Source organism: Pieris brassicae, chromosome 6 (assembly GCF_905147105.1).
Source record: "Pieris brassicae chromosome 6, ilPieBrab1.1, whole genome shotgun sequence".
In the NCBI taxonomy this organism is placed as follows: Eukaryota; Metazoa; Arthropoda; class Insecta; order Lepidoptera; family Pieridae; genus Pieris; species Pieris brassicae.
The window spans coordinates 12,676,422-12,689,637 of NC_059670.1; the positions used below are offsets into that span (position 1 = coordinate 12,676,422).

Here is a 13,216-nt window from a genome sequence, read left to right on the forward strand (position 1 = left end):
AATCTGAGGCCCAGACCTAAAAAGGCTGTAGCGCCACGGATTTTTTTATTTATTTGTATAAAGAAATATATCGATATAAAAGAACACACACTCTTGATTTCTTTATAAATTAACAAATGAAGTAAAAAAATATAATATGCCTAAAATAAACCTCGGTATAATCGATTTAAATATTATTATGTATTTTGAAATCAACAAAAATATATCTTTAGAACACAATAAAGTATATAAAGACATTTACATTATGTATATCGAGCCGATTTGAACAAATTCTTCAGTTACACTCACACACAAATACACACCCACACACGCATTCTCTTTATAATATTATTGTTGATTAGTTACCTATTAATTGGGGTTTTGATTAAAAAATATTGTATTCTGTTTAGTAGTAGCTTTGACTTTATTTTTCATTTTCCCGAGTTTGTTTCCTACTAACCTAAATGGTTAATAATAAGGAAGCTCTTAAAATTATAATGATCTAAACAATTACGGAAAAAATACCAATGACGCGTATATTCACGTTAAGGTAACGGAGATGAGCTGAAGTTAGTCACGATTTGCTAATGGATTCCAATATCCTAATTGATAATTTTTGCATTAAGAAACACCGCCTGCGTAGCTTCGTCACGCTTTGATCTATTCAAATCTGCGCGTTAATTTTTCTTTTTTTATGTAACAGTGGACAAAATAATGGAAAATTAACAAAAAAAAAGTTTTTTGTGGTGCTACAACCATTTTAGGTCTGGGCCTCAGATTTTTGTATCTGTTCAAAATTAATTGTCAATCTAAAAATGTGATCAGTCTCCTGTGCCTAACACACGCCGTCAACTTCTTTTTGGTTTAAGAAAAGCCGGTTTCCTCCTTCACCGTTCGTGCGAATGTTAAATGCGCACTTCCAATTCCATTACATTGGTACAAAGCCGAGGATCGAATCTACGACCTTGAGAATGAGAGTCGCACGTTGAAGCCACTAGGCCAACACTGCTCATTAGAACTATTGCGTTTTAAACATTATTTTATTAACAGACTTCACAAAAGGTTTATCTGGAGAATACACTATCTATTCCAGACACTTGAACTATATTTCGTAAGTGTATTATTGGTTTCTTGAATCTAAGAAACAGTCTATTATATTAAAATAGATTTTTTAATTAATGTGCTGTTACGTTTATTCATAGGTAAATAGTTATTTTAACATATTTGTTATTATTACTGCTATTTCTTTCTAATTAGTTGACAAGATTGATTAAAACACAAGATTGAATATCGATTTTTTATTAAAAATCATAAATATACATAGGCAGTGTAGGCTTAGTTGTAGTTACCTTTAAGGCTGACAGCATTTCCTCGCTGTATTGCGATACCTATTCGTTGAGCGAGCAAACACCTGTGCTCTTTTAAATTTAAATCTTTAAGGTGCACCTGTGCACTTGAACCAGGAGTTCAAAGGGAACAAAAACAAAGTTAATAACATAGTTTGATAACAAATCAAATTTAACTTGTGTTATATTTTTGATTGCATTATGCAATAAAATGGCGGTCAAGTGGAACACACTTTCACAAGAGATTAATTTTTGGGTTATCACTTATCAATTGACACAATTTCTAGTTATTCGATAAGATAAACAAAAATTGCGTTCTATATATTATGAGTAACATAGTCTTGACGCTTAGAACTATATAGTCATGATAAATACATAATTTAAGATATTAACTGATAACAAAAACTATCAATATAATGTTTCTATTTCAAAAATTCCTGTGTGACAAAACTATAGGATTTTATTATTAAACTAGCGGACCTAACAGACGTTGTCCTGCATGATATTTCAAGCGATTAGGATATTAAACAAAATATGAAAGTATTATATTATTTGTGAATCTAAACCATCCTGGGCTCCAACCAAACCCAAACAAAAGGAAACATTCAAATCCGTCTAGCCGTTTAAGAGGAGTTCAGTAACATATACACGTACAGTAGAATGCTATATATGAAGCTATCCTATCTTTTAAGTGTGATCAAACTGCACACTGTGTGCAAATTGGTTAAATAGTTTAGGAGTCGAGTAACTTATATATATTAAGTAATGAATTACCGCAAAGTTCCATTTGTTAAAAGCAAATCATTCCTTCGTAAGTTACAATGACAGACACATTACATATCCTCTTTTAATAATCAAATTAGATTACGCCAAGAACATTGCTTCTCTTTATAGAACAGGAGACTCACCTGATGTTAGATGATACCGCCGATTGACACTCAATGTCAGAAGGCTCGCGAGTCCGTTGCTGGCAATTTCTTAACAGATATGTAAAAAATGTTACAAGTATTGCGCACGAGTCGAAAGTCTTTCACTAAGTCCGCTAACCTTGGCCAATCGCTGACCGTTGCACTAATTTTGTCAACCCGTTATTATACCAGTTATAATCGACGTGTGACCTCGATTTAAAACAAAAGAACTAAATTGCTTTCTGCTCTTTGAAACTTGGAGATAATTTTAAATTTCGAACAAAGGTTTTTACTGTATCTTAATTACGATAAAGTACTGACTGCATTATAGCTTTGACAAGTTTGACAAAGTATTTAAGTTTGCGTAAAATGTATGAATTTTGCTTTATAGAAATAGCTTTTTTATGAGTGACACGATCATTTGGACACTCGATTGTCGATACGGTTGTCTTATTACGGTGTATTTTTATAGAGCAGGAGCCAATTCTTAATAGGGCGGCACCTCACACTACAAGAAGACATTGTCGGCCTTTTAAAAATTGGTGCACTTTTCTATTGTTAAGGAAGGCAATATAATTCCTTGCCTCACACTGCTGGTACGCTCGCAAGTGAGTCGTCTACCTTTTACGAATAAAAGACAATAGAAGAATTAAATCCAACTAATAAGTATTTTTGATGCATTTTCAAAATTTTGACAACGTTGAGAATTGTATGTACTAGAATATAAAGTCGTTCAATAAATAATTTATTTATTTAAAGATTCAATTAAAATTCTGTTGTCACAATGTTTGTCATCAAGGCATATAACATTAACGACATTCATATTTGCACTTCAATGCACAAATGATTTAAAAAAATCAAAACCACAGATTCCACATTCATTTGTCAAGTGTCAAGCACAGACTAAAATCATCTAAATATATCTTTCCTTAAAAAGTCACAATACTTTTATGACGCGGAGAAAATGCACTTTATTCAACCTAACAAGTTTATTTTTCATAGAGTTGACATGAAGAATGTAGTCCTTTCTAAGTCTAGTACACAGAGGCGGCTTCACAATTACTCTGAGGCTTATAATTCTATGACCGAGACTTTTTGAATCAATAAGTTTTATGTTTATTAAACTAACATCTTTATTAAGAAGACGGAGACATGTCCACGAACAGAAGCTGTCACAGTTTAAATGATCATAGATAATGTTAATATGACCAATATAAAATTATTCTTATCGTTCTTCCAGACAACAATAACACCAAGAATGCTCCGGCGCCATTGACATCATTATATGTGTTTTATATTTATAACGCAGAGGATACAGTAGCGATATTGTGTATCCTATGTATTTAATAATATATCTTATTGTGTATTTAATTTCTATATTATTTTATTACCATAAGGATAGTGTATGTAGTATTGTGAATGTAACAACACTGTAATTTTGCACACACTAAAAATAATGGTACCTAATAGACCACTATGCGTCGCGCCATGTCAAGCCCTGTTTATCTTCCAAGTATTTCCAAGTCCGTCCCTGTTCTGCAGCTAGGCTGAACATAAATAACCAGAATGTATGATGTATTGAACCCGACATCTATCATCTGACGTCGCCTCGCAAAAAGGAAATTACTTTTTATACAACATTCTTAGCTTTATTAGTTTTTAAGTGGAAAGCTGAGATTTTAATTGATAGGTCTCTATGTGTTAATCCCTTATACAAACTGTTATTTCACTGCTACTATTTTAGTAGTAGATAAATAGAATTCACAACACAAAAAAACAGAACTCCAATTCAATAATAAATTAAAATAGCCTATATTCGTGTACTACTTAATTAAGGATTACATTATATACCTCCGACGAGTGAAGTCCTTCTCCAAATTTTTGTATTAACTCGTCACCATTTTCCTTTCCATTTCGATATTACCACGCAATCCCTTTTCTACCAATTGCCCATGTTTCTGGTGGGCGTCCTCTCTTTTGTTAATTATCCAATAGCAATAGCCATTTCACTATTTAGGTTTTGTTGCTATTTCCGATAGTTCTTCATGTTGTGTTGCTTACTTAGGAACGAACAAATCAATATTGTTCTTCAGCAATATAATTATAAATTGCTTTAGAAATAATTGTTTTCCTGGGAAGAATAAAGCACGTCCGTGACCAGCCCTAGAGGTAAAAAACAATAGCAAAGGCCGAATGAGATCACACCGTCTCATCCATCAAGTTTCGATACATCAATCTCACACACCCACTAGTTTTTTTATCATCAAATTAATAAACGAATTTGTGCTCCATTGATATTTTTAAATTATGATTGATTTTTATAATTGATCTTGAAGCTATATATGTATATAGGAAATATCCCTCCCTATAGAATATTTTATATATAGATGTATGATATATCAAACTGTTGATAATGTAGAAGAAGACTTTTTAATACGAATCGCGGATAAATACAGTTGAGCAGTGTTGGCCTGGTGGCTTCAGCATGCGACTCTCATCCCTGAGGTCGTAGATTCGATCCCGAGCCGTGCATCAATAGACTTTCTTACTATGTGCGCATTTAACATGCGCTCGAACGGTGAAGAAAAGCATCGGGAGGAAACCGGCTTGCCTTAGACCCAAGAAGTCGACGGCTTGCGTCAGGCACATAGGTCTGATCACCTACTTGACCATTAGATTGACAAATGATTAACAATGAAACATATACAATAAATCTGAGGCCCAGACCTAAAAAGGTTGTAGCGTCATAGATTTATATTATATTTTTGAATACAGTATAATGAAATTGATAATAATTTTTACGCTGTCGACAAAGCCGACACAATTGCGCTAAATGAAGTGAGATGCGAAATTGCGCTAAAACCAGCCCTAGTTAATGGTGGTGCATATAACTCAGGACTTCAAGTATTTACTTTTATAAATTTAAATCATGGACAAACATTAATGGAGTAAAATCAAGTTTAAAAAAAACCCCTAAGTAATAAGGGGTCCACCCAAAAAAAAGATTTTATTTTTTCGAGAATTTTTATAATTAAAATACATAAAACCCTAAATTTTCACTCTTCTATCACTAATTATTTTTTTATACACTAGAAATTCTCTAGAATTATTATTTACATAGCAAGACAATGTTTGCCGAGTCAGTTAGTAATCAAGTATAGTTATTAGTAAAAAGCGTTGTTAAGTACCTTTCGGGTATCTTATCCGTATTGGGCGAATAAGTATTCTAAGGTTTTTACTAAATAAAAACTAAAATAAACCTTCCTATGTTTATATTGGATGTATAATTTTTTTTACATTTTATATTCACCGTAATTGTCATATATATTAGTTATATTCTAACGTATACTTAATATATAAATAATTAATGTAAATATTGACATTTAATTTTTAACACAATTTTCTTTGATTAAATCATTTTAGTGTTTGCTGTTAGCTGCGAAAAAACTTAGCTGCCATAAAACCTTCGACGTGTTTAGACTTAAAATCATGCGTAATTCCTTTTCACCTGTCAATTTTGCTTTTAATTGCAGAATTCCAAGTAAAGAATTCGTAACCACGGATTATTTTCTAATTGAGGGACCTAATGAGGCCGTTACTCATTACAGAGTAATTAAAGTGTCTGCGGTAATTGATTATCCCGGAATGGATAAAGGAATGTTTTAGTGCGAATGATATTACTATAAAAAATCTAACTGACTGCTAAGGTTCTGATTTACAGTACAAGTTAGTTTTTAAAGTCGTTTACAAAAACTTATTTTGCAAATACAGTATTTGTGTGTTGCAACTATATAATTATAATAAACTACCGGTTCCGACAGACGTTGTCCTGTACAAACGTCTTACATAATAAAATGTAATAATGTAAATCATTCTCGACTCCACTTGAACACACAAAATCTGTCCAGTCGTTTACGAGTTTAATTACGAAAACATGTACTGAAAAATTATATATATATACCAGCTAGTTATTTGCTGTATAGATAAACTTAGACATCGACTACAGCGAAAAATGCCAAAACGTTTAGCAAAAGAGTCTTGCCGAGTCCGTTACTGTTAAATTATATTAATAAGAACACTTTTAACGCGCTATTTTTAACTAATCTTTGGTACCTAAATGTAATTTGTATTTATTATCTATGTATAGACACTTCAAATGTAACATGCCAAAGTAAATGGCGAGAGTTAATAAGAAAACAGCGTAAACATTCTTAAAAGACCGGGAACGCATACGCGAGCTGTCTTGCATGGGCTGAGGGGGTGTATCACATCAGAGGAGCCTCTTGCCCGTTTACCCATAGTTCCATAACAAAAGACTTGTGACTTGGAGAAACTTGTGGTGCCGATAAAGGGGCAGGCACGGGACCCCGAAACTGATCCCCTTATCACTTGACTGCCCAATAGCCTTGCGGAATATAAGGAGGAAGATCAACAAGAAGAGCGCAACACCAACACCTGCAGTAATGCGACTAAAAAACAACCTCTCAACGCCTCATGCTAGGGCAGACATTTCTATTTCTCTTATTTATTTATTTTTAAGAGAAAAGTCTTACAAACTATATTAAATCTCATTTTTACAGTCGGTTAAATTCTTATGTAAATATTGCTGATCAGTAACCAGATATTTACGTATTGATGTATTTATCTCAAATGTGATCTTGGCTGATTAATTTGGTGTTTTGAGCCGTCGTTACTGACTCGAGATTCGTTTAAGATAATTTTTTATGCATTTACATTTATCATTTAGACTCAAAGGATAATCGCAGTATGCTAGTGAGCAATGAAATTGAAATAAAAAATGTTACAAAAAGAGTATGGAAAAAAGACCTCAACATTAATGTATAAAAAATAAGCCGACTTCAAGTACCTGTTGTTTGAAAAGGAATTTTCAAAGTAATAATAATAATTAACGAAATCACATATAGGTGAAACTGATAACATCCTTTTTTAAACCAACTAAAAAGTGAGGTACGTAGTAATTTTACATAACTTGAACATTATCTGTTTTTTTATGAAATTCTTAGTCAAAAACAAGTACATAATTTTTGAAAGAAATCCCTTTTTTACCTTATTGAAGCTATGAATTATTATAAACTTATCATTTAAAATTATGTAAAATCATTATAAGTTTATAATAATACATAGCTTCAATCCGGTAAAAAAGTATTTTCTTTCAATATGTAAAAGCTGTGTTAACAAAAGACAATACTATGTACATAATTTTATCTAACAAAATTAGGATGATGTTGGCATGAAACTGACTAGAGACTTACAGACTGGACTTAAGAAAGGTGCTTTGTCCCCTAACAACTGGTGTAACACGGACATATCTTAGGCACTTCATAAAGTTCCTCCAGCTCTTTCTAGCCTGGTTCTTTGCCAGGTCGCCGCTTGATTACAATAAATAAAAGAAATATTAAAGAAGTCAGGTATGTCCAAAGATTGATTGAACGATTTATGTGATAGGAAAGAATACAGCTTTAAGAAAAACAACATAGATAACAGATGTTGAGATAAAAATTAATAAACAAAAGCGGAAATGGGTGGGGCACACATAGCAAGAACAGAAAAGTAGAGCTAAACTGATGCCCAAGGTACAACAAACAAAAGAGAGACAACTACAACTGGTGGTACACGGCAGAGAGGAATGGTGAAATTTGGAGGTATTTGCCAAAAAAATCACACACCTTAAAGAAGATTGAAGTATAAATGTGTTTAAATGTACAAAAATCTCTTTTAAAAGGCTATTATTATTATTCGTATAAGCGTTTAACTTTTGCATAACATAAACCTAATTATTTTAATATACAGGTTAAATACACGTTCAAATAGCACTGGTATAACTCAATATTTGTTCGGTCGAAAGCAAAATGTTATGCTTATGTATTTTAAACATAAAATGTTCTTGTGGTTTTTTCTTAGGAAGTGCCAGTCACTTTTAAACTATACCTGAAATTGTTTTTAGTTTACAGTAGTCGGCTCGCACACACATTATTGAGACTCGATAACTTTTGAAATTGTAGGTAAACAATTACTATATGTATTAACAAAAACATAAAAACAGGTCAAAAGAATCATCCATCGTCCATACATGTAGAGAAAGTACAGTAAACAAAAGATACATTCAGAAATATTCACGCTAACTACGGTCTTAGTCAACAGGCATAAAGACTTAAATGATATGAACAGTTTTGTAGTTAGAAAGTATTGCGACACCGTTGTTTTGTGCCCTTTGTTTTTCTGGCAGTGACAAACTTAGCTTTTACGATTGGTACTTAGAATTTTTCACTGAGCTTTTTCACAAAAAAAACAATTCCAGTGTTGGCAATGCCTTCAGTCATCCCTGTCCTTCACTCTCATCCCTGTGGTTTGAAGTTTCAATCCCCGGAAAATCCAATAGACTTTCAATATATGTGCGCATCTAACATTCGCTCGAACGGTGAAGTGGACGTGAGAAAATTCATGCCTTAGACCGAAAAAGTCAACGGCGTGTGTCAGGCACAGAAGGCTGATCACCTACTTGTCTTTAGATTGACAAATGAGCATGAAACATATACAGAAATCTGATGCCGAGGCCTAAAAACGTTGTAGCGCCGCTGATTTTTTAACTTTTCTCTTGTTTCCGCTAAACTTTTACTAGTTTAGATCCATTATAGAATTAACAATCAAACATCTTCAATTATCAACGATTTATTTCCAGTTCTTAGTAAGGCATAACACAGATGAGAAGAATTTATTTACCGAATTTGTCAGTTATAATTGACCTTTGTATGTTTTCAATACCTCATTCGCTTAGCTAAAAAAATAACTAGTAACTATTTCTATGACTTAAACGCATGAGGCGTACATAAAAACGCAGAAAAATATATGATTAATAGAATCGTGATTTTGTTCAATGTTTTAAAATGATTCGTTACCAGTATACGTATATTATACGGACTAAGATGACTGGTTATTGGTAATTGCTTAAGAGTATGTACGGTATACTATCAACTTATAATATTTTTATATTGGTACAACATAAATATACAGTACAAATACTGAAATATGGAATACTATATTGCATGTGAGGTTGATATATTTGGTTCATCAGATATATATTCACCAGATTGGCATCCGATTTCTGTATCTGTTTCATGCTCATTTATCAATCTATAGGCAAGTAGGTTATCAGCCTCCGGTGTCTGACACACACCGTCGACTTTTTGGGCAATGTTAGATACGCAAATAGACAGAAAGTCCATTAGTGCACAGCTGGGGACCGAACCTACGACCTCAGGGTTGAGTATCACACGCTGAAGGCCAACACTTCTTTTTGAGAGCTAAGTTAAGTGCATTAATCTTGTTATATCCCGTATATAAAAATGTTCGTCATGTGTGGCATGACGAACACAACGAGTACAGACAAAATTTGCGCATACACGATCTTCCTAACCGTGAGAGTGCTGATTACTTCCTCCTAATAAACCATTAGTCATGCATAGCCTGAGGTTATCTGAAGCACGGATGATTTGATCATCAGTAGTTAATTTTTTGTACTTATGACTTAATGGACCGCCGCGATAATCACGCACTGGTTTAGCACCAAGTTAAAATCTCAGAAAAAACTACTCATAATTCATACCAAGCATGCTTATTTCAATAAACTCAAAAACTACTATAATTCATGACTAATGAAGATGTAAATTGATAGAATTATAGCGATAATTGTGTTGTATGTTGGAAGTTAAATCAAAAGCCTGGGAGTTTTAATTGACTAGAAGAGACTAAAAGGACTTGAATAAAAGCACTGCCTTTACGATAATTTAACCAACATATCGTTACATACGTGAAATAAAACTTCTCTCATATCAGAGCGAGATCAACAAAGTAAGATCTATCACCAGCTCCTGTTCGGCACCGCTTTTATTGCGATGTAAAGTTTTGGGGACAATGAGTCTCGTCCCTAACTAGTCCACGCATTTTAACCGATTTAAATAAACCCAAAGGAGTGGGTGAGTTATGGATTTTTATTTTGTGTACAAGACTGTGATTTTAACATACTTTTTACTTGCTATCAAGCGTATAACATTTGTTGTTGCATGTATGTCTGTAATGTTTCCACACAAAACTACTGGACCGATTTCAAAAATTCTTTCACCATTGAAAAGCTGCATCTTCACTGACATAAGCTATATGTACTTAAATTTTTCATTGCATTTTTCGTCAAATGACGAAAATGCAAAAATAGAACCCAAGGTGGAAAAAAATATCCATAAAAATCTGTAATCGCTTGTCCTGTGGAGGCTATTGATGATTGATTGATAAAAATGTTCTACAGTATTATAAAACGTATCAATATATACAAAAATATTTTTTTACCCATGGGTATTTATAGAAGAAAGTTTTGCATTTTGAATTTTTGTTTTTATTTATATAACCTACTTGAAATCAAGAATTAAATACCTATAGTGTTATTAAATTTACTAATGTCGGAGATTCTACGTAAATGATGTTATGAATTTAAAAATGTATGATATATATTAGTTGTAAATCAATGTTTATCAATATTAGAAGTATGGAACTTTTCTAATGGTATTTCGAATCAAAGCCCCAGGCCTGTTGGTCTACTATATGAAGGCGGTTATGCATAGGCCATCTAGCTTCTGTATTGCTCAATACAATTATTGTTTAAACTGGTATTTGACACAACGTGATGTTTGGGGCCTTGTGTTGCAAAAACTATAGTTTTAATACTTGATATGACCATGGTCAAACATACTGTCTTATTGTCTTAATAGTGTTCATCCATGGTTCCAGGTTGGTCAATATATTCTTGAAGCCTTGTTATACGTACAAAAAAATATAAAGGATTTTAAAACAAATGGTGACTTTCACCAGTATAATACTCGAAACAGAACTAATCTAAGCGTACGACTAACCAGGCTCCAGAAGATAAACCACTCCTTTATGGAAATTGAGTTCGTCTTTACTCTAACTCAAGCGTAGTTAGAGAATTATCACTGTATAAATTCAAAGCTGTAGAGTACCATTCGGTGAATATTTTGCATTTTTCTTTGGGGCTCCGTCGCATAATATGACTCGTCCATCTCCATTTCAATTGGTCTGTCTTGGTGAGAATGTCTGTTACATCTGTTCTAGCTTCCATGTATATGTTTCTTTGCTTGGCTCATTTTCTTAGTGTCTCTGTCCCTGTGCATGCAGAGTAGAATACAGGTGTTAAAGACTTTGCTGATCTATGTTTAGTACAATTGTTTTTTTGTTGTATATAATTTACTATAGCTGGATTACGTAATTAAATACTAGTATATCACTTAAAGCTTATCAATATAGAGCTTTAGATTACTTCAACTACGAAACACTTGTATGCTCAAATAAGCTTAAAGGCAGTTAATAAGTAGGGCACCTTCACTTTCGGCGCGAACTAGTTACGTTACTCGTCGTTACTCGGGAGCTTTCGCTTAGGTATTGTTCTAGAATTTACTACTTTCACTTACTTAGATGTATTGCTGTGTCCTTGAAAAATTACCGCTAAAGCTGACCGTGGGTCGTTAATCTACCCCTTCATAAAACCTTAATCATTATCTAATAAATGTAGCGTACATTTCGTCTCTTTCTGTCTAATGGTGTTTGCGCTATGATGAAGAGAGAAATGAATATTTACTGAAAACTTTTTGATTTATTGACTGATTTTAGGCTATTTATAATTTTAAATTATTGAAATAAATAAATAAAATTGTCTATTGTGTAATATAAGATACAGGTATCACTCTTTCCACGTCATTCAATTTGTATCGCAGACATCTCTACTCCTCGGCAAGGATATAGAGGGTGCAGGCCGAGAGAAAAAGCCGCAAAAAGATCTCGGTACTCTTTTAAAATAGCAAATCATCATACAAAATGGTGCACAACACTTATTGTAAAACAAATATCGCAAATTTATTAGAAGTAGCCTGTCTAGCACTAGTCCCAGGCTCTTTTATCAACTGGATAATCGTTTAACTTTATAGTAAGCCTTTTTACACAGCTAAGAAACTTAATTCGATTTCAGTGAACTTTTTATATTGTACGTAAAATATTGATTACTGTAATATATTAATAAAAGAGTTGTAACCAAGACAATGAAGAAATTTAATTTAATTAATTAGCTTGTTGCTCATTAAAAAGTTCAATTAAGACCTTAAATTAATTAATTTTGTAATAAAAATCACTGTCGCTTCGACCTTTTTGGGCGTGGTCAGATTTCTATATCGGTTTCATGATCATTTGTCAATCTAATATGCAAGTAGATCAAAATCCTGAGCCTGATACACGCCCTCGATTTTGTGGGTCCAAGGCAAGCCGGTTCCCTCACATAGTTTTCCTTCACCGTTCGAGCGAAAATTAAATGCGAATAGAAAGAAAGTCCATTAGTACAGAGCCAGGGATCGTACCTACCATCTAAGGGATGACAGTCGCTAGCTAAGCCACTAAGCCAACACTGCTCTGGGTTGGATCTAGAAATTGGATAGAGATTCTTTTTTATTAATTAGCGCCTGTGCACTTAAACTCCACTAACCTAGAGTATCTGCTCCAAAGGAAACAAAAAAAGTTGGAAAAAAAATACATTAAAATTTATCTTTTTTTGTTACAGATTACCAACCGATACCAACACAAAAGGTAAGTTTTCTCGTCACAAATATTATCCAAGAGAATCCCATCCTATACTTGGAAATATCTGCAAGCATACCCAGTGAATCTAATTAAACGCATAGCCAACTTAAGCGATGACATAATTGTAAAATGCATAATAAATTAATAATTCTAAAATTGATACAGATCATAGCAGAGTTTCACCGCTCTGCAATTTAAACTCAAATCATCAAGATACGTGTTATGACGCAAATTACGTGCGATTAAAATAATTTGTATTAAATTGTTTATGTTTTGTAATTGTAGATTCTAGATTCTTATGCATGGTTCACATTGAATCTTCTTCACATA

General features: G+C 33.0%; 1 protein-coding gene across 3 annotated transcripts in view; it reads left to right on the top strand.

Moving 5' to 3' along the window:
• LOC123711147 overlaps window positions 1-13,216 on the top strand; it is a 100,855-nt gene that overhangs the window by 6,693 nt on the left and 80,946 nt on the right. For all 3 annotated transcript variants that reach the window (XM_045663574.1, XM_045663576.1, XM_045663575.1), the window contains exon 2: window positions 12,867-12,892. The gene's annotated coding sequence lies outside the window, so the exon portion shown is untranslated. The remainder of the gene's footprint in view (window positions 1-12,866; window positions 12,893-13,216) is intronic.